The sequence below is a fragment of the Aotus nancymaae genome, unplaced genomic scaffold (genome assembly GCF_030222135.1).
Source record: "Aotus nancymaae isolate 86718 unplaced genomic scaffold, 86718_ANA_hifiasm-v0.15.2.pri h1tg000075l, whole genome shotgun sequence".
NCBI classification, from domain to species: domain Eukaryota; kingdom Metazoa; phylum Chordata; class Mammalia; order Primates; family Aotidae; genus Aotus; species Aotus nancymaae.
Genome location: NW_026988490.1, coordinates 4,191,411 through 4,214,426, shown reverse-complemented (window position 1 = coordinate 4,214,426; position 23,016 = coordinate 4,191,411). Strand labels below are relative to the sequence as shown.

General features: G+C 54.8%; 1 pseudogene; it reads right to left on the bottom strand.

Annotated features, from left to right (window-relative positions):
* Positions 1-8,363: 8,363 nt before the first annotated feature.
* Positions 8,364-23,016, bottom strand: part of LOC135271093 (PI-PLC X domain-containing protein 1-like) — a 37,503-nt pseudogene continuing 22,850 nt past the window's right edge.

The window sequence follows — 23,016 nt, the reverse complement described above, 5'->3', positions numbered from 1 at the left end:
TCGAACTCCTAACCTCAGGTTTTCTGCCCACGTCGGGGTTCCAAAGTCTTGGGATGACAGGCGTAAGCCACCGTATCCAGCTGAAGCCTGCCTTCTTATTGGTAGGGAGTCCTATAGCGTTTGAGCATCGGTGAGTACAGATTAGGCGCCTGTTGTATGCACACTGACTCCACAGTACACATTTGCTGCCAACTCATTCAGAAATTTCTCACCTTGTCTCTGCATCGTAAAGCTTTTGGGGACTCCACAGGTCCTTCTGCACCCTAAAGGAGCCCTTTCTGAGCCAGAGACAGGCCACCAGAACACCATCCCCTCTCCCACGCCAGGAGGCTGCCGCTCACCTGAGCTGGGACCCCGGCCAGCCGGACACGGAGGGGGAGGACCTGTCTCCCCGTGGCCTTCAACACTGCTGCATCGAGCTCAGACTTCAGCTCCTGGAGTCCGTGCCCCAGCAGGGCAGACATGGGCACGACGTTCGGTTCCGTGGGGTGGTAGCTGCAAGGGTGGGGAGGCCACAGAGTCCGCTCAGCCTCAGGGCCACAGGCCGGCAGAAAGCAGGGGTCCCAGAGTCAGCCACCCGTGGGGCACAGCCTGGGGAAGCTCCTGCTGTCCTGAGTGTCACTGCTGAGGTTCAGATGAGGAGAGGGGGCATCTCCCCATGTGGCTTGAGCACATGCAGGGAAAGGAGATGTTTGTGGAAAGCAGGGTCACCAGGAGTGAGCTGCCCACAAGACACGAGCTGGGGCAGAAACCTCTGCCTCCTGGGTTCAACCATTCTCCCTGCGTCAGCCTGTGTGCCAGCGGTCAGCAGTTCACACGAGGGCAGGGGGTCAATGTTCCTTTTCAGGTTCGACCTGGCATGGGAACAGGAGGGGTTCACTCTGCAGGGAAGCTCTCTCCCTCCCAGCAGAGGTCGAGGTGAAGGTGAAGGAGGCCACAAGCCCAGGACACCTGGAGACCCCAGAAGCTGGGAGAAGCAGGAAGGGTCCTCCCTGAGAGCTTCTGGAGGGAACTGGATGATTCCATTTTAATGGGTTAAATAGTGATGCCCAAAATAGAGGTTTATGTCTTGTTTTGCACGACCTGTGAATGGGACGTTATTTAGAAATAAGGTGTCTGCAAATGTAATTAGTTAAGGATCTTGAGATGAGGTCACCCTGGATTAGGGTAAGTCTTAAATCCAATGACAGGTGTCCTTCTAGGAGACAGAAGGGGAGGGCCGGGCGCAGTGGCACGCACCTGTAATCCCAGCACCTTGGGAGGCCAAGGCAGGTGGATCATGAGGTCAGGAGATCAAACCATCCTGGCCAAGGAGATCAAAATATCCTGGCCAACATGGTGAAACCTCGTCTCTACTAAAATATAAAAAAACTAGCTGGGCTTGGTTGTGGGCACCTGTAGTTCCAGCTACCTGGGAGGCTGAGGCAGGAGAATCGCTTGAATCTGGGAGGTGGAGGTTGTGCTGAGCTGACATCCAGCCACTGCACTGCAGCCTGGGTGACTGGGCAAGACTCTGTCTCAAAAAAAAAAAAAATTGTAGACAGACACAGAGGAGAAGTCCACGTGGAGACGGAGGCAGAGACTGGCGTGATGTGGCCACAAGCCAGGGACACCTGGCACCCGCAGGAGCTGGGAGAGGCAGGAAGGATCCTCCCCGAGAGCTTCTGGAGGTAACTGGATGATTCCATTTTACTGGGTTAAATAGTGATGCCCCAAATAGATGTTTATGTCTTGTTCCCCAGGACCTGTGAATGGGACGTTATTTAGAAATAAGGTCTCTGCAAATGAAATTAGTTAAGGATCTTGAGATGAGGTCACGCTGGATTAGGGAAAGTCTTAAATCCAATGACAAATGTCCTTCTAGGAGACAGAAGGGGAGACTCAGACAAAGAGGAGGAGCCTACGTGGATTTGGAGGCGGACACTGGAGTGATGTGGCCGCAAGCCAGGGACACCTGGCGCCCCCAGGAGCTGGGAGAGGCAGGAAGGAGCCTCCAGAGAGAAGTGGATACAACTGTAGTGGATTGTCAACAGTAGCCCCCAGAAAGATCGGTCCACATCCTAAAGCCCAGAACCTGTGAATTAGTGGGGCCTCTGGGCAGAAGGGAGGAGCTGGTGTTGGGGTCCCACTGGGTGTGTAGCTCATGCATTGTGAGTGAGGAGTATCCCAGGCCGAGGGGACCTACCTAGTGGGGAGTGGGGTGGGGTGGGGAGAGAGTGCTCCCACAGTGCTTTTCTTACTCTCATATACCCCCAGAACCACCAAACACGTGAGTACAGAATGGAGGGGCTGCGGGGTGGGCGTGATGGTTGGCCTGGGCGTCCCGAGGTACCTGAGGAGTGGGATCTCTGCCAGGGCCATCTGCAGCCAGGCCTCCTTCATGCAGGCGTTGCAGCGGAAAATGTGCAGGATGATGTTAAAGCAGTCAAACACCTCCACGCCCGAGGCGGCTTCCAGTTCTTTCTAGAGAAGGAGAGAGTGAGCTGGGCCTGGCGACTCACACCTGCAACCCCAGCACTTTGGGAGGCCAAGGCAGGTGGATCACCTGAGGTCAGGACTTCGAGACCAGCCTGGCCAAAATACTGAAAACCTGTCTCTACTAAAAATACAAAAATTAGCTGGGTGTGTTGGTGGGCACCTGTCATCCCAACTACTCAGGAGGCTGAGGCAGCTGAATTGCTTGAACCTGGGAGGTAGAGGTTGCAGTGGGCCGAGATCATGGTGACACTGCCCTCCAGCTTGAGTGACAGAGTCAGATTCTGTCAAAAAAAAAAGAAAAGAAAAGAAAAGGAGAGGGCAAATGAGAAGCCAGAGGGGAAGGCCAGGCCCTAGTGGCCAGCCTCACAGGGAGGAGGACATTCCATCACGCCTTCAAGCCACTATCACCCCATCTGGCCCCTGCCTGGCGGGACGCTCTAGCATCCACTCGTTCACCGCGTGGAGCGTGGGAGCAAACAAAGCAAAGCCACATTCTGGGATATCTTGGTTGGGGCAGCCATCCTCTCCACATTCAAGAAGATGCATGTGATGTCCGGAGATTGTCATATCCTCTCTAAAGGAAAGGGGGTCTCGTCAGTGGCCATCCGTCCAGACCTGTGGACTGCGGGATGAGCCACGAGGCCCTTTGTGGGGTGCGCCGTGGAGGGCACGGTTCACAGACATCCCTGACCTGAGCACCAGACCCAGGATCCAGGAAATCAGCATTGGAGGGATGTCTCTAGGGGTGTGTGTTTCATGTACACAGACGTGTACACGGTGAACACATCCTGGCGGAGACACACACACAAGGTAAACACATCCCAACAAGGACACACACATCTCACACACACGCACGCATGGTAAATGCATCCCAGTGGAGACACACACATACACACACACGGGGAACACATCGCAGTTGGGACACACACACACAGTGAACACATCGTGACATGGGCAGACACAAACACATGGTGAACACATCCCAGTGTGGAGACACACACACACACGGGGAACACATTCCAGTTGGGACACACACACATACATGGGGAACATATCCCAGTGGGGACACCCACACACCCCTCACACAGTGAACACATTGTGACATGGACAGAGACACATGGTGAACACATCCCAGTGGGGACACACACACAAGGTGAACACATCCCAGTTGGGACACACACACTCACACAGTGAACACATCCCCGTGGGGGAGACACCCCCCCCACACACACTGTGGACACATTGCAGTGGGGATGCGCACACACACACACACAGGGTGAACACATCCCTGTGGGGAGACACACACACGGAGGACACATTGCAGTGGGGGCACACACACATGGTGAACACCTCCCTGTGGGGAGACAGACACACACACATGGAGAACACATCCCTGTTGGGAGACACACACACACGGAGGACACATTGCAGTGAGGACACACACACATGGTGAACACCTCCCTGTGGGGACACACACACACACACGGTGAACACATCCCGACAGGGATAGACACATGTATACACACGCACGCACACACACACACACACACAGAGTGAAAACATCGTGACAGGGACAGACACAGAGTCCCGGTGGACACATCGCAGTGGGGACACACATACACGGTGAACACATGGTGGGCCAGACACACACAGAAACATGGTGAACACATCCCAGCCCCGATGAGATGCCTCTGAGTCAGGCACGGAAGCAGACTCCCACCTCGGCTAGTTAGTAAGTTAGTTAGCAGTAGTAGTAGCAGTTAGTAGGGTCTTACCCACTCTGCACTGTAAGCCGGGTGGTCAAAAACTTGGAAGCACAAGGGCCCCCACACAGGACCCCACGCTAAGAGAGTGCATGGAGGAGGGACACAGGTCCAGCCTCCCATCCCTCCAGCTCCTATTTATGTGGGCTCCCAGCTCACCTGGACCACCCACTCATGGGCCCGCTTCCCCTCTGGCCCAGCGAGACCCCTGTCCTTCCACGCGTCTGGGTTGAATGTTCTCGGGAGCAACAGATGGGAAAGGAGGTTTGGGGAGGGAGCAGGTGTGGACGGACTCACCTGTCAGGTGCTCAAAGTTCCCTCTGCCAAAGACAAGCTTCTTCTCTGGCGTTCTGGTGGACACGACCATCGTCTGCACCATGGACCAGCCGTCCAGAATGTGCACCAGTACTGTGGCCTTTGCTACCTGTCACTCAGCTCTGGGGACACAAGGGCCACCTTGAGGGACACTTCCTTTTGGGGTAGATCCAGGGCCCCAACCACACCTGCCCGGCGTGTCCTTCTCCTGGCCTTGACCGTAGGGCCTCTAAGTAGGAATCTGGCCAGGGAAGGATGCTGGAGCCACCATGGGACATGAGGACTCCCCAACCTGCCTTATATAGGATTTGGGGTCCAGGTGGACACAGCAGGGAACTAGGGAGCTAGGGGTGCTCAGGGATAACTCAGGAACCACAGGCAGGGTTAGGAGGAGGAAATGCAGGAGGTCTGGGTGCCGTTCTGAGCAGTTTGGGGCTTCCACTGTCCCAAGAGTTGCCCATTTTGGAAAACACCCTTGAAGGAGAACCGCTCTTCGGCTACAGGGGCTTCCAAGGGAGATGTCAACAGTCTTGAGACTCTGGCACCTGCAGTGACTTAGGGATTTGGATTTCCTCCTGGGGAGTGGGGCAGGGGACTGGACAGAGATGGTCTGCTAGACACCCTCCCTTCCCTGACCCCAAAAACACTGTGCCTACCTTGAACCCAGGGCAAGAAAAACGGGGTCTCATCACCAAGACACGGCCCGGCCTGGCCCGGCCCACCCCACCCCACCCCACCTCACCCCAGGGGCTTCTCCCCATAAGCTCCGCCCCAGCCCTTTTCACCCCATAGGCTCCTCTCCCCAAAGCCCCGCCCATGCACCTCCACCTACGAAATCCTCCCCTCAGAGCCCCGCCCCTTCAGAGCCATGCTCTTGCATCTCCACCCATCAGATCCTCTCCTCAGAGCATCGCCCCTTGAAGCCTCGCCCACTACACCACTTGTGATCTTCCCCTCAGAGCCCCCGCCCCTGCGTCTCCACCTGAGTGTCTTCCATCAGAGCCCCGCCCCTGAATCTCCACCTATGAGATTGTCCCCTCAGCGCCCAGCCCCTGAGTCTCCACCAATGAGACCCTCCCTGCAGGGGCCCTCCCGCAGAGTGCCAGCTCCTGTTTCTCCCCTGCAACCCCCGCTGTGTTCACCTCACTTCATGTGCAGCTTCCCAGGGCCCCACTTGACATCGGGGTGGACCAGACACAAGCGCTGGGTCCCCGCCGGCAGCAGAGGCTCCCTCTGCAGCAGATCCTCCTCTGCGTCCTCATCCGCGTCTTCCGGCTCCTCCTCGTCCTCTCCCGGGCAGCTTCGGCCTCCATCCGCCCACAGGCCGCACCCTCGGCCCCATGGCCCCTCCAGATTCCCGGGGACCCCACGGCCGAAAGCAGCGAGACCATGGATCAGAGCTCTATGCAGAGGGGAGGTGGGTGCCCTGCCCGGGTCTCACAGGCTGCATCCTGCTGTCAGGCTGTCCTCTCATCTGTACTCCAGGTCTGCTTTCAGGCTCACTCGAGAGTGTTTGTGGAAGTCAGTTACTGGGTTTGTAGGACTGAGGTCCCCCAGGACACCTCCAAAGACAATTAGCAACCAGGGTCCCTCCTTCCCTCCATGCCAGCTGGGAAGGCTCCCTCTTTGCACCACGGAGGAATCTTAAGTAACATTTTATAGTCATGGGAGTGACTCCCACACCATTTGCCACAGAACAGAACCTATCCATCATCCACACTCGAGGGAAAGGATTATACCGCAGAGTTAGGAGGGGAACTTGGAGGCCACCCTGAAACTCTGCCAACCACACTTCTCTTCGGCACTACCAGGACCTCCAGAGTGACCTGGCTTGGAGGCTGGTCTTGCACTGTTTGCTCTGCTGTTTGCACCCTGAGAATCCTCACCATGGAGGGCCAGGTACAGCTGGCCTACAGAGGGTAGACCCAGGCCGCACTCCTTCCCACAGAGTGTGAGGGACCCAAGCCACCCTCCTTCCCACAGAGGGCGAGGGACCCAGGCTGCCCTCCTTCCCACAGAGGGTAAGGAACCAGGCTGCCCTCCTTCCCGCAGAAGGTAAAGGACCCAGGCCACCCTCCTTCCTGCAGAGGGTGAGGGACCCAAGTCGCCCTCCTTCCCCTAGGACACACGCTACACATGGCCAGCTCTGGATCATGTGACAGCCATTGGCTAGCATCCTTTAAACGCGGGAGGTAGGCGTGGTTTCTGTAATTGTAAATGAAGATCTCAACCAAAGGTCATGCAATCGCTCCAACCATCTTCTACAACCAAATCCCCACCAGCAGCATTAGTGCTGTGGCCATAAACTTCTCTGACAAGGGCCTGAGACCTGATTCCCTCCCCTTCAGAGACACAATTTGTCGTGACTGCACAGAACAACCCTTTCTCCTGTTCGTGCATGTGACCAAGTGAGGGAAGAGGAGGTTGTTCCTGCAGCCACAGTGAACAGTGTAGAGACTTCTTACAAAGCTAGGCATGGTCTCACCTAGTATCCAGCAATCATGCCATGGCTATTTACCCAACTGATGTGAAAATGTATGTCCATACAAAAAAACTGCATCCAGATGTTGTGAGCAGCTTTATTTACACTCACCCAAAACTGGAAGCGACGAAGATGCCCTTTAGTAGGTGAGTGGCTAAAGAAACGAACACTTCATGTGATGGAATATGATTCAGCAATAAACAGAATAGTTATCAAGCTGCACAAAGACATGGATACATCCTACATGCATAGCACTAAGTGAAAGAAGTCCCTCAAAAGAAACTGGAGAAGAGTTGCTTCCGGCAGGAATGTGGCTTAACAAATAGGAAGCCCCTATTTGTATATTCTGGAATCGCACAGTTAAGTGAGTGGACGCTGATGGTGGGAGCCTTTTTCTCAGTGCTAGAGAGGAAGTTCACAGATAAGCAAGAGGAGGAGGCTGGAAGGATCCATGTGGGCATGGGTTAGTGGAGGAGATGTTGGTAGGAACTCAGGTCTAGTTTAATGCAAATGTACATGGATACACATAGATATGTTTACATGCATCCATACGCGACTTCTTTGATGCACAGCCATTTCCTTGATCTGTCGGCTGAGAGGGTCGAGAAGCAATGACTCCCCAGTAGCCGTGAGCACACCTAGCACCCTGATCTTGGTTTCTGCTGTTCTTCAACTCTAAAGGAGCCAGAGCTCCTGGGAGAAATGGCTGCGCCTTGGGCTGGGGCAGGAAATAGGCTAGATGAGGCTGGAGCATCTCCTTGTGCTGGAAAGTAAGGACGTGCCCCACAAATCCCGATGACAGGCTGTGTCCCAGGGGCACAGAAGCCAACTGAAAGCTCCCTGTGGCCAGAGTGGAACCAATTCAGCAAACTGTAATAAATAATGTAGTAGTGGATTATAACCCAAAGTACAAAATAAACATGCATGAGTCCACACCGATGTAAATAAACTGTTGAATAAATGAAGAACAATAGGCAAGGCTCCCATGTCCCTAAATTCTAAATAATTTACATAGATATGCTACCTCAAGGAAATGGAGCATAACCCCCCACCCCTCAAGTGCTGGCTACACATGTGATTTCCTTCCAAGGAATATAACATTGGAACGGGGTGGGGCAGCTTATAGGCAGAAACAAGACGCAAACGCAACCTCATCCTGAGGACCAAATCCAACGTCAGCCATCAATCATGTGGATAGCTCGCCCCTGCCACTGTCCCAGTGTTCGTGGCCCCCCCAATTCACATATGCAGCCCTAACACCCAAGGTGCTGATTTAGGAGGTGAGGACTTTGGAAGGCTGGAAGGTGATTCAGTCATGAGGGTGTAGCTCTTCTTAGTGGTATGAGGATGAGTGGCCTTGTAAAGGAGACCCCAGCAGGCCCCTCACCCCTCCACCCTGTGAGGACACAGCTGGTCGGCACCAGCTGAGACAGCGTGTCCTCGGTCTTGACCTTCCAGCCTCCAAAACTCTGAGGAATAACTGGTTTATGAGCCTCCCAGTCTGTGGTATTTTGTCCCAGCAGTCCGAGGTAAGACTTGCTTGCCCGTGGTATGATGTGAGCGGAGGGCATTTGCCTCTGTGATCTCCTCCCCAAACCCACAACCCCAAACACGTTCCAATCCGGGGAGACTCTAGAAAATACCCGATCAGTACCCCTCAAACTGTCAAGGTTCTCAAAACCGAGGAAAGTCTGAGAAACTGCCAGAGCCATGGGGGCCTGGAAACACATGGCAGTTGAATGTGATGTGGCATCCAGGTGGGATTCTGGAACACAAAAGGACATTAGGGCAAAAACAGGGGAAATGTTAATAAAGCAGAGACTTCAGTTCATACGAGGATATCCGTATCAGTCCACTAACTGGGACAGATACTCAATGCTAATGGCAGATGTAGGTAATAGAATAGCCTAGTGTAGGGTGTGTGGGAACTCAGCAACCTTCTCCCAGCTTCTCTGCGTGTCTGATGGTATTCTAAGCATGAAGGTTTAGTGCGTGTGTGCGCACACACACACACACGTGTATACATACCACCCCAAGACATAGACAGAGTTGCGCTCTGTACCAGGCTGGCATTTCCCTCAGTTGGTAATGACCCAGCTCCCCACCACCCCCGGGGAAATTCCAGGAGCAGCAAGCAGGTAGGACTAAGGTGACTCACACACCTTCCCATGGTCCAGCAATCTCACCCACAGGTCACACCTGAGAGAAGAGAGGCCTGGAGGAGACCGCAGTATGAACTCATGTCCAGTTTAATGCAGTTTAATGCAGGTCCACAAAAAACACACAGGCAGGGACGATCCGAGGAGCTTTATTCCGCCTCCCTCCCTCACTCCCCGCCAGCACCCTTGGGTCCAGGAGTATTGCACCACAAGATGTCTACTTGCTCGTGTAAGGCAGGCCCAGAGATGAGCCCACCCCCTAAACAGCAGGCCCTGCATGTGCCAGCCATGGTCTGCCAGGCAGCTCGGTGTTAGCTGTATGAGAGGTGCAGTGCACAGGAACCTTCGGCCTGCCCCTGCTTGGCCTAGCTCCCCAGGGAAGCAGGCACAGAGCATCTGGCCACAGCACCTCACTGGCCAGGACACTGCCACCAATCCCTGCATGTCCCTTTCTCATGAGAAACGCTGACTCCAAGGCAGCCGTGGCCTGTGAGGACAGACGGGGGCAGAGGTAGGAAGGAGGCCCCACCTGTATCAGTAAGGCAGTCTTTCTTTTGTCACTTTAAGAAAAATTCAAAGGAATATGGCTAACTGCTAACACCTGTGTGTTGGGATAGTGTTTTTCTATGTGCCTATTTTTATTTTGTACTTTCTGCATGTTGAAAATGTTTCACTTTATTAAAGATGGGGTTTCACCATGATGGCCAGGCTGGTCTTGAACTCCTGACTTCAGGTGATCCACCCACCTCAGCCACTCAAAGTGCTGGGATTACAGGCGTGAGCCACCGCGCCCAGCAGCGTTTTTGTTTTTAATCATTAAACGTGAAATTATATAACGTCAGCTTGCCTTTTCAAAGTGTGCACTGCAGTGGTATTTACGGCAGTCACAGGTTGGGAAGATAGTTTTTTATTTTTTGAGACCAAGTCTGGCTCTGTAGATTTTGGAAGCATGAAAGAAAAAGAAGTTTCCAAACCCCCAAATCATGAAGCTAGAAATAAAATTCAAGCTGGCAATTGATTAGGGCCAACCTGCCTCTTGTTCTGTTCACAGTCACCCTCTGCTCACTGAGATAGATGCATATTTGATTGCCTCCTTTGGAAAGGCTCATCAGAAACTCAAAAGTTTCTCCCTCCGGCTTCCAGTCTTCCTTCTGTTATTCCAGCTGTCCCGCTTTTCCTGACCGAATCATGTTCACCTTGCATATTCATGTCTCCTGTCTCCCTAGAACATATAAAACTGAGATGTGCCCCGACCACCCTGGGCACCTGTGGTCAGGACCTTCTGAGGCTGGGTCACGGGTGTGTGTCATGACTCGGTGAAATAAAACTTTCTAGATTAACTGAGACCTGTCTCATATTCTCGGGGCTCACAGGGGTCACGGCGGGGGTTGCTGGGTCTGAGGACGATGTCCATAGGGTGAATTCTTATTATTATTTTTTTTTCCAGACAGAGTCTTGTGCTGTTGACCAGGCTGGAGTGCAGTGACAAGATCTCGGCTCACTGCAACCTCTTGGCTAATTTTTGTATTTTTAGTAGAGACGGGGTTTCACTATGTTGGCCAGGCTGGTCTCGAACTCCTGACCTCAGGTGATCCGGCCTTCTCGGCCTCCCAAGGTGCTGGGATTACAGGTGCGTGCCACCGTGCCCGGCTGGGTGGATTCTTCAAACACACCCAGAAGCCACTGCATGCAATCCTGGTCTCGGCAGACTTGAATTCATGGAATCCGTGGTGAGCCCTCTGCTGTCCCTGCGACACTCTGCCCTCCTCTAAATGTCCACCAGGTGCCCTCGAGTCCCTTTGAGAGCAGACCTCAGCCTCCACCAGCACAGAGCATTTCATCTCCACCTCCCTGCGCCCCAGTAAAAGACGTAAACCACCAGGTGCAGTGGCTCACACCTGTCATCCCAGCAGTTTGGGAGGCTGAAGCAGGCAGATCATGAGGTCAGGAGTTCCAGACCAGCCTGGCCAGCATGGTGAAACCCCATCTCGAATAAAAATACAGACATTGCCCGTGCGTGGTGTCAGGTGCCTGTCATCCCAGCTGAGGCAGGGGAATTGCTTGAACCTGGGAAGTGGAGGTGACAGTGAGCCGAGATCACATCACTGCACTCCCACCTGGGCAACAAGAGAGACACTCCATCTCAAAAACAAAAAAGGACGTGAAGCAACATGAACAGCTTCAGGTCAGGCCTTACTGCTGGGGTGGCCCCAGGCCCCGTGGAAGTTCTTGCCAGAGAGATTCCAAAACAATTTACTGTTTGTGCCAGCCAAGGCCAAGACACCACCTACCCCACCACCCTCTCCCAGAGCGTTTACAGAAAGGTGCTAAAGTCGAGTCCTCCCTCCAACCCTTTGAGATGTTTTTCAGCTGAGGCATGTCTGAAAGCCTCTCCTCTGAGATGGGCCTCCTGGGAGCACAGCATGCTTTGATGGCTTGGTCTCCCAGATGCCTGCCTCTTAACTCCTTCTTTGCCAAGTGTGCCAAGCGTCCTTCTTCGAAATTCCCACTCAGCCATGCAAGAATCCAGGGTGAGGTCAGGGCACACTAGATCCTCATCCCTCTTGCTGATTAAAATCTGTTCTTGGCCAGGCATGGTGGCCCATGCCTGTCAACCCAGCACTTTGGGAGGCCACGGTAGGCGGATCACCTGAGGTCAGGACTGCGAGACCAGACTGACCAATATCACGAAACCCTGTCTCTACTAAAAATACAAAAATTAGCTGGGTGCGGTGGCACGTGCCTATGATTCCAGCTACTCGGTAGGCTGAGGCAGGAGAATTCCTTGAACCTGGGAGGTGGAGGCTGCCGTGAGTTGACATTGTGCCACTGCACTCCAGCCTGGGTGACAAGAGAGAATCTCCATCTCAGGAAAGCAAAGCAAGTTGGGGGGAGAAAGGAAGGTGAGGGGGGAGGGAAGGGGGGAAGGGAGAAATGGAAGGGGGAAGGGAAGGGAGGGGAAGAAGCGAAGGAAAAGCAAAGGAAAGAAGGGAATGGGGAAGGGGGAAAGAAAGGGGAGGGGAGGGAAGGGTGAGGGGAGCGGAGGGAAGCAGGGAAGGAAAAAAGAGAACAGGGAAGGAAGGGTGGAAGGAAAGGTGAGTAGAGGGGAGGGAAGGGAAGGGGGGAGGGGACGGAAGGGAGGGGGAAGGGAATGGGAGGGGAAGGGGGAAGGAGGGAAGGGAGGGGAGGTGAGGGAAGGGGAGGAAAGAGGACAGGAGGGAACGGGGGAAGAGGAGGGAAGGGGAGAGGAGGGAAGGGGAGAAGAAGAGGGAAGGGAAGGAGAAGGGGAGGGAAAGGGGAAGGGGAAGAAAGGGGAGGGGAGGGAAGGGGGAAGGCAAGGGGGAATGGGAGGGGATGGGAGGGAAGAGAAGCCGGGAAGGGACGGAGGAGAGGGAAAGGGAGGGGATGGGAGGGGAGGGAAGGGAAGAGGGGAAGGGAAGTGAAAGGAAAAAAGAAGAAGGAAGAAGGGAGAAAGGAAAAAAGGGAGGGAGGGAAGGGACGCAGAAGCCAGGCACAGAAGCAGCGGCATTGGTGGTAGCTTGGCGTTTACCTTATTTGAACCCGGTTTCAACATTTGGCTGCCTTTGGCTGAAACTCAGCGGTCGGCAGAAGAGTAGGTTCTGGTCTGTTTACACTTTCTGTTACCTCACAGTTCACTGTGTACAGAGAAACCTTTAGGCCAAACTGAAAATATGTCAGGAGGCAATTTCAAGAACCGTAAATGTTTCTTGGTTTTTTCTTTTTGAGATGTGATCTTGCTCCGTCGCCCAGGCTGGAGTGCAGTGGTGCGATCTCACCTCACTGCAGCCTCGGCCTCCCGGGTTCAAGCGACTCTCCTGCCTCAGCCTCCCGAGAAGCAGGGATTACAGGCACCCGCCACCATACCCAGATAATTTTTGTGTTTTCAGTAGAGATGGGGTTTCACCATGTTGGTCAGGCTGGTTTCGAACTCCTGACCTCATGTCATCTGCCTACCTCGGCCTCCCAAAGTGCTGGAATTACAGGTGTGAGCCACCATGCCTGGCCTTTTTTTTTCTTTTTTTTAATTGCATTTTAGGTTTTGGGGTACATGTGAAAAACATGCAACATTGTTGCATAGGTGCATATGTGGCAGTGTGATTTGCTGCCTTCCTCCCCTTCACCTATATGTGGCACTTCTCCCCATCCTCTCTCTCTCCAACTCCCCACCCCCCACTGTCCCCGCAATCCCCTCCAACAGACCCCAGTGTATAGTGCTCCCCTCTCTGTGTCCACGTGTTCCCTTTGTTCAACACCCGTCTATGAGTGAGAACATGTGATGTTTGATTTCGTGTTCTTGTGTCAGTTTGCTGAGAATGATGGTTTCCAGGTTCATCCATGTCCCTACAAAGGACGCGAACTCACCGTTTTTGATGGCTGCATAATATTCCATGGTGCATATGTGCCACGTTTTTCCTGTCCGGTCTATCATCGATGGGCATTTGGGTTGGTTCCAGGTCTTTGCTATTGTAAACTGTGCTGCAATGAACATTCGTTTGCATGTGTCCTTATAGTAGAACGATTTATAATCCTTTGGATATATACCCAGTAATGGGATTGCTGGGTCAAATGGAATTTCTATTTCTAGATCCTTGAGGTATCGCCACACTGTCTTCCACAATGGTTGAACTAATTTACACTCCCACGAACGGTGTAAAAGTGTTCCTATTTCTCCACATCCTCTCCAGCATCTGTTGTCTCCAGATTTTTTAATGATCACCATTCTAACTGGCGTGAGATGGTATCTCAATGTAGTTTTGATTTTCCTTTTTTTTTTTTTTTTTACAGACAAGATGTCACTGTGTCACCCAGGCTGGAGTGCAGTTGTGTGATCATAACTCAACGTAGCCTTGACCTCCCAGGCTCAAGTGATCCTCCCCGCTCAGCCTCCCAAGTAGCTGGGAGTACAGGAGGAGGTGTGACATCGCTGTAGCTGGTACTACAAGTGCACGCCATTATGCCCAGCTAATTTCTATCTTTTGTGTAGAGACAGGGGCTGGGTACACTGCCCAGGCTGGTCTGGAACTCCAGGGCTGAAGCAATCTGCCTGCCTAAGCCTCCCACAGTGCTCGTATTTCAATCTCTGCTTACTTGATCGGTGGAAAATGGTCATCTATGGTCATCTATTTTAATGCTGAATAGTGGTGTCTCCTCACATGCGTTTTGAGAATGCCATACAAAGCCAAGTGAGTTTCCTGCCGTGTGTCTGATCAGAGGTGATTTTGGTATTTGAAGGCCTGTGTTACGATTTTGAGCATGGGGATTTGGAGCATAAATGACTAGCAGGTGGACAAGTGCAGCTGGGACCTCGGTGAGGAGCCCTCATCCCTGACTCTGCCCTTCATCCCTGACTTCCTAACTCCAGCTCAGTGCTTTATTTTATTTTAGTTAGTTAGTTTTTGAGATGGAGTTTTGCTGTGTCTCCCAGGCTGGAGTGCAGTGGCACCATCTCGGCTCAGTGCAACCTCTGCCTCCTGGGTTCAAGTGATCGTCCTGCCTCAGGCTCCCCAGCAGCTGAGATTACAGGCGCCTGCCACCATGCCTGGCTAATTTTTTATGTATCTGGTACAGATGGAGTTTCACCCTGTTGGCTAGGCTGGTCTTGAACCCGTGATCTAAAGTGATTTGCCTACTTTGCCCTCCCAAAGTGCTGGGATTACAGGACTGAGCCACTGTGCCTGTCCTATTTAGTTATTTATGTTGAGACAGAGTCTCACTCTGTCACCCAGGCTGGAGTGCAGTGCCATCACCTCGGCTCACTGCAACCTCCGCCTCCTGGGCTCAAGCGATTCTCCTGCCACAGCCTCCCGAGTAGCTGGGATTACAGGCACCCGCCAACACACTCAGCTGATTTTGTATGCTTTTAGTAGGGACGTGGTTTCACCATGTTGGTCAGGCTGGTCTTGAACCCCTGACCTTGGGATCCCAAAGTGCTGGCATTACAGGCGTGAGGCACCATGCCCAGCTTCATTTATTTATTTTTGAGACGGAGTCTCTCTGTCACCCATGCTGGAGTGCAGTGGCACGATCTCACCTCACTGCAGCCTCTGCCTCCTGAGTTGAAGCAATTCTCCTGCCTCAGCCTCCTGAGTAGCTGGGATTACAGGCACCAGTCACCAACCCTGGCCTACATTTTGTACATTTTTAGTAGAGACAAGGTTTTACCTTGTTCGCCATAGTGCTCTTGAACTTCTGATTTCAAGGAATCCGCCTGCCTCGGCCTCTCAAAGTTGTCTCTTTTCTCTAGTAAAGGGGTAAGACCCACCTTCGGAGACACCAGTCCGTATCCTTTTTGCTTCTAAGGAAGGAGAGGGGGAATGGAATTGGTGATGGTTTAAAAGAAGCCAGCTCAGGCCGGGCACAGTAGCTGACACCTGTAATCCCAGCACTTTGGGAGGCTGAGGCAGGCAGGTCACATGAGGTCAGGAGTTTGAGACCAGCCTGGCCAACATAGTGAAACCTCATCTCTACTAAAAATACAAAAACTTAGGAGTGGTGGCGGGTGTTGTGATCCCAGATACTTGGGAATCTGAGGCAGGAGAATCTCTTGAGCTTGGGAGGCAAAGTTTGCAGTGAGCCGAGATCACACCACTGCCCTCCAGCCTGGGTGACAGAGCAAGACTCCATATCAAAATAAATAAATAAATAAATAAAATAAACATTTATCTCCACCTGGTGTCCCTCCTTGCCATTGGAGGGGGTGCTCCCCGTCCTCAGTATTTGAAACCCAATCACGGGCTGATGGAATGTTCCAGTGGAGAAGAGGTCTTTGCATCACAGGTAGCGCTCCGACCAAGAGCTTCCGTACCGGGCATCGGGAGGGGTTGGCAAACGCACCTTGCAGCACACAAGGGCACTGTCAACAGGGAAGTCCGAGCATTTCCAGGGCGCCACACCCAGCCCACTTAACTCAAGCACCTTTCAAAACCCTCGGCTCACACAAGAGAGGCAGCTCCAAGGCATGGACGAGACATCCCTCAGCCGGCTGGAGGTCCCCGCCCAATGTCCGGCCCACACGCGGCGGCACAGGACACAGAGGAGGAGGAGGGGCTGGGTGCGATGACCACAGGTTCACAGCACATGAGGACAAAGACAGAAGACAGGCCCCGTGTCCAGTGTTCCAAGTCACACCAGGATATAGAGGGAAGAAAGCTGGGCCCTGTGTCCATATGTCCACATCACACCAGGACACAGAGGGAGGACAGGCCCCGTGTCCAACGGTCCACATCACAAGAGGACATACATCGACGAAGGCTGGGCATTGTGTCCACACGTCCACATCACACCAGGACACAGCGAGAAGACAGGCCCTGGTTCCAGGTGTCCATGTCACACGAAGACACGGAGGAAGGACAGGCACCGTGTCCAGGGGTCCACATCACACCAGGACACAGAGGGAGGACAGGCCCCGTGTCCAGGAGTGCACATGACACCAGGACATAGAGGGAGTAAAGGCCGCGTGTCCAGGGGTCCACATCACACCAGGACAAATAGGGAGGATAGGACCCATGTCCAGGTGTCCTCATCACACCAGGACATGGAGGAAGGCTGGGTCCTGTGTCCATTCGTCCACATCATACCAGGACACAGTCAGAAGACAGGCCCTGTGTCCAGGGGTTCCCATTATACCAGGATACAGAGGGAGAAAACGCCCTGTGTCCAGGGGTCCACATCACACCAGGACACAGAGGGAGGACAGGCCCCGTGTCCAGGGGTCAACGTCACACCAGGACAGAGAGGGAGGAAGGGTGGTCACTGTGTCCATATGTCCACATCACACCAGGACACAGAGGGAGGACAGGCCCCATGTCCAGGGGTCCACGTCACATCAGGACTTAGAGGGAGGACATGCCCCGTGTCCAGGGTTACACACCACACCAGGACACAGATAGACGAAAGGCCCCTTGTACAGGTGTCCACATGACATCAGAAGACAGAGGGAGAACAAGCACCGTGATCAGGGGTCCACATCACATCAGGACACAGAGAAAGGACAGGCCCCATGTCCAGAGGTCCTTCTCATACCATGACATAGAGGGAGGAAGGCTGGGCCCTGTGTCTACACGTTCACATCACACCAGGACACAGGAGGAGGACAGGAACCATGTGCAGGCATCCAAGTCACACCAGGATATAGAGCAAGGACAGGCCCTGTGTCCAGGGGTGATTGTTCCATCAGGAGACAGAGGAAGGACACTCCCCGTGTCCAGGGGTCCACATCGCACCAGGACACAGAGGAAGGACATGCCCATGTCCAGGGGTCAACATCACACGAGGACACAGAGGGAGGACTGGACCCCTGTCCAGGGTTCCACATCACACCAGGACACAGACGGAGGACAGGCCAGGTGTCCAGGATGCCACGTCACACCAGGACATAGAGGAAGGAAGGCTGGGCCCTGTGTCCACACGTCCACATCACACGAGGATACAGAGGGAGTACAGGCCCCATGTCCATGGTCCACATCACAACAGGACACAGAGGGAGGAGAGACCCCATGTTCAGGGGTCCACATCACACCAGGACACAGTGGGAGGATGGCTGGGCCGCGTGTAAACACTGCCACATCACAACAGGACACAGAGTGAGGACAGGCCATGTGCCCAGGGGTCCATGTCACACCAGGACACAGAGGAACGACAGGCCCCGTGTCTAAGAGTCCATGTCACAGCATGACATAGACGGAGGAAGGCTGGGTCCTAGGTCCACACTTCCACATCACACCAGGACACAGAGGGGAGGACAGACTCCATGTCGAGGGGTTAACGTCACATCAGGATAGAGATGGATGAAGGCTGGGCCCTGTGTCCACACATCCAAATCAGACCAGGACACTGAGGGAGGACAGGCCCCATGGTCAGGGGTCCACGTCACACCAGGACAGGGAGGGAGGACAGGCACCGTGTCCAGGGGTCCACATCACACCAGGACACAGAGGAGGACAGGCCCCATGTCCAGAGGTCCACGTCACACCAGGATAAAAAGAGAGGACAGGCCCCATGTCCAGGGGTCCACATAACACGAGGACACAGAAGGACAGGCCCCATGTGGAGGGGTCCAGGTCACAACAGGACATAGAAGGAGGAAGGCTGGGCCCTGTGTCCACATGTCCACATCATACTGGGACACAGAGGGAGGACAGGCCCCATGTCCAGAGGTCCTCGTCACACCATGACATAGAGGGATGAAGGCTGGGCCCTTTGTCCACACATCCACATCACACCAGGACACAGAGGGAGGATAGGCCCTATGTCCAGGCATCCACGTCACACCACGACATAGAGGGAGGACAGGCCCAGTGTCCAGGGGCACACATCACACCCGGACAAAGAGGGAGAACAGGCCCAGTGTCCAGGGATCCAGATCACAACAGGACACATATGTAGGAGAGGACCCGTGTCCAGGGGTCCACATCACACCAGGACACAGAGGGAGGACAGGCCCCTTGTCCAGAGTTGCCCGTCACACCAGGCCATAGAGGAAAGATGGCTGGGCCCTGTGTCCACAAGTCCACATCAGATCAGGACTCAGAGGGAGGACAGGCCCCATGTCCATGGGTCCACGTCACACCAGGACATAGAGGGAGGACAGGCCCCGTGTCCAGGGGTCCACATCACACCAAGACACACAGGGAGAACAGGCCCCATGTCCAGGGGTCCACGTCACACCAGAACTTAGAGGGAGGACAGGCCCCGTGTTCAGGGGTCCACGTCACACCAGGACAGAGAGGGAGGACAGGCCGCATGTCCATAGGTCCACATCACACCAGGACACAGGGGCAGGACAAGCCCCAAGTCCAGGGCTCCACATCACAACAGGACATAGAGGGAGGAAAAGCGCCGTGTCCAGGGGTCCACATCACACCAGGACACAGAGGAAGGCCAGGCTTCATGTCCAGGTGTCCACGTCACACCAGGACATACAGGGAGGACACGCGCAAATTCCAGGGGTCCACATCACACCAGGACATGGAGGGAGGACAGGCCCCATGTCAACGGGTCGACGTCACACCAGGATATAGAAGGAGGAAGGCAGGGCCCTGTGTCCACATATCCACATCACACGAGGACACAGAGAGAGGATGTGCCTGATGTCCAGGGGTCCACGTCACACTGGGACATAGAGAGAGGAAGGCTGGGGCCTGTTTCCACACATCCACATCACACCAGGACACAGAGGGAGGACAGGCCCCATGTCCAGGGGTGCACGTGACACCAGGATATAGAGGCAGGAAGGCTGGGCCCTGTGTGACTCGTCCAAATCACACCAGGACACAGTCAGAAGACAGGTCCCGTGTCCAGGGGTTCCCATCACACCAGGACACAGTCAGAAGACAGGTCCCGTGTCCAGGGTTTCCCATCACACCAGGACACAGAGGGAGAACAGGCCCCGTGTCCAGTGCTCCACATCACACCAGGACACAGAGGGAGGACAGGCCCCGTGTCCAGGGGTTCACGTCACACCAGGACACAGATGGAGGATAGGACCCATGTCCAGGCATCCACGTCACACCAGGACATAGAGGGAGGAAGGCTGGGCCCCATGTCCATATGTCCACATCACACCAAGACACAGAGGCCAGACAGGCCCCATGTCCAGTTGTCCATGTCACACCAGGACATAGAGGGTGGACTGGCCCCATGTCAAGGGGTCCACATCACCCCATGACACAGAGGGAGGACAGGCCCCCTGTCCAGGGGTCCACGTCACAGCAGCACACAGAAGTATGACACGCCCCGTGTCCAGGAGTCCACATCACACCATGACACAGAGGGATGACAGGCCCCATGTACAGGGGTCGACGTGACACAAGGACACAGAGCGAGGACAGGAACCATGTCCATGTCACACCAGGACACTGGTTCCACAGGAACCAGGGGTCCACATCACACCAGGACACAGACGGAGGACAGGCCCCATATGTGGGGGTCCACGTCACACCAGGAAATAAGAGGGAGGAAGGCACGGCCCTGTGTCCACACGTCCACATCAGACCAGGACAAAGAGAGAGGAGAGGTCCCATATCCAGGGTTCCACGTCACATCAGGACTCAGAGGGAGGACAGGCCCCGTGTCTAGGGGTCCTCATCACACCAGGACACAGAGGGAGGGCAGGCCCCAAGACCAGGGGTCCTCGTCACACCATGACATAGAGGGAGGAAGGCTGCACCCTGTGTCCACACGTCTATATCACACCAGGACACAGAGGGAGGACAGGCACCGTGTCTAGGGGTCCACATCACACCAGGACACAGAGGGAGAAAAGGCCACATTTCCAGGGGTCCACATCACACCAGGACACAGAGGTAAGACATGCCCCGTGTCCAGGTGTCCACTTCATACCAGGACACAGAGGGAGGACAGGCCCCATGTCCAGGGGTCCACGCCACACCAGGACATAGAGGGAGGAAGGCTGGGCCCTGTGTCCACATGTCCACCTCACATCGGAAGACAGAGGTAGGACAGGCCCTGTGTCCAGGTGTGAATGTCACACCAGGAGACAGAGGAAGGACAGGCCCCATGTCCAGGGGTCCACATCACACCAGGACACAGACGGAGGACGGGCCTCCGTCCACATCACACCAGGACATAGACGGAGGAAGGGTGGGCCCTCTGTTCACATGTCCACATCACACCAGGACACAGAGAGAAGGAGAGGCCCCACGTCCAGGGGTGCACGTCACACTAGGACACAGAGGGAGGACAAGCCCTGTGTCCAAGGGTGCACATAACCCCAGGACACAGAGGGAGGAAGGCTGGGCCATGTACCCACATGTCGATATCACAAAAGGACAGAGAGGGAGGACAGGCCATGTATCCAGGGGTCCATTTCACACCAGGACACAGAGGAAATAAAGGCCCCATGTCCCGGGGTGGTCCAGGTCACACCAGGACATGGAGGGAGGAAGGCTGTGGCCTGTGTCCACACGTCCACATCACACTAGGACACAGAGGTAGGACAGGCCCTATGTCCAGGGGTCCAAATCACACCAGGACATAGAGGGAGCACAGGCCCCATGTCGACGGGTGCACGTCACAGCAGGATATAGAAGGAGGAAGGCAGGGCCCTGTGTCCACATGTCCACATCACATCAGGGCACAGAGGGAGGACAGGCCCCATGACCAAGGATCCACGGGACACCAGGACTTAGAGGGAGGACAGGCCCCTTCTCCAGGATTCCACATCACACCAGGATACTGACGGAGGACAGCCCAGGTGTTCAGGAGTCCACGTCACAAGAGGACATAGAGGGAGAAAGGGTGGGCCCTGTGTCCACACGTGCACATCACATCAGGACACAGAGGGACGACAGGCCCCATGTCCAGGGTTCCACATCACACCAGGACACAGAGGGAGGACAAGCCCCATGTCCAGGAGTCCACATCACATCAGGACACAGTGAGAGGACGGCTGGGCCGTGTGTGCACACTGCCCCATCACACCAGGACACAGAGGAAGGACAGGCCGCGTTTCCAGGGGTCCATGTCATACCAGGACATGGAGGGAGGAAGACCGGGTCCTGTGTCCACACGTCCACATCAGACCAGGACATAGAGGGAGGACAGGCCCCATGTCCAGTGGTCCACGTCACACCAGGACAGAGAGGAAGGAAGGCTGGGCCCTGTGTCCACACGTCCACATCAGACCAGGACACAGAGGGAGGACAGGCCCCATGTCCAGGAGTCCACATCATACCAGAAATTATAGGGAGGACAGGCCCTGTGTCCAGGGGCCATATGACACCAGGACACAGAGGGAGGACAGGCCCCATGTCCAGGGGTCCACGTCAAACCAAGACATACAGGGAAGAAGGCTGGGCCCTGTGTCCACACGTCCACATCACATCAGGACACAGAGGCAGGACAGGCTCCAAGTCCAGGAGTCCAAATCACACCAGGACATAGAGGGAGGACACGCCCCGTGTTCAGGGGTCCACATCACACCAGGACACAGAGGAAGGACATGTCCCATGTCCAGTGATCCATGTCACACCATGACATAGAGGGAGGACAGGCACCGTGTTCAGGGGTCCACATCACACCAGGACACAGAGATAGGACTTGCCCAATGTCCAGGGGTCCGCGTCACACTGGGACACAGAGGGAGGAAGGCTCGGCCCTGTGTCCACAAGTCCACATCACACCAGGACACAGAAGGACGACAGTCCCCATGTACAGGGGTCCACATGACATCAGGACACAGAGGGAGGATAGACCCCATGTCGAGGGGTCCAAATCACACCAGGACATAGAGGGAGGACAGGCCCCATGTTTACGGGTCCACGTCACACCAGGATATAGAAGAAGGAAGGCAGGGCCCTGTGTCCACATGTCCACATCACACCAGGACACAGAGGAAGGACAGGACCTGTGTCCAGGGTCCCAGATCACACCAGGACACAGTGGGAGGAATGGCCCCATGTCTAGGGGTCCACGTCACACCAGGACATAGAGGGAGGAAGGCTGGGCCCTGTGTCCACACGTCCACATCACAAAAGGACACAGAGGGAGCACAGGCCCCATGTCCACGGGTTCATGTCACACCAGGACATAGAGGGAGGAAGGCTGGGCCCTGTGTCCACACATCCACATCACACGGGGACACAGAGGGAGGACAGGCCCTGTGTCCAGGTGTGAATGTCACACCAGGACGCAGAAGAAGGACAGGCCCTGTGTCCAGGGGTACACGTCAAACCAGTACACAGAGGAAGTACAGGACCTGTGTCCAGGGGTCCACCTCACACCAGGACACAGAGGGAGGACAGGCCCCATGTCCAGGGGTCCACATCACACCAGGACA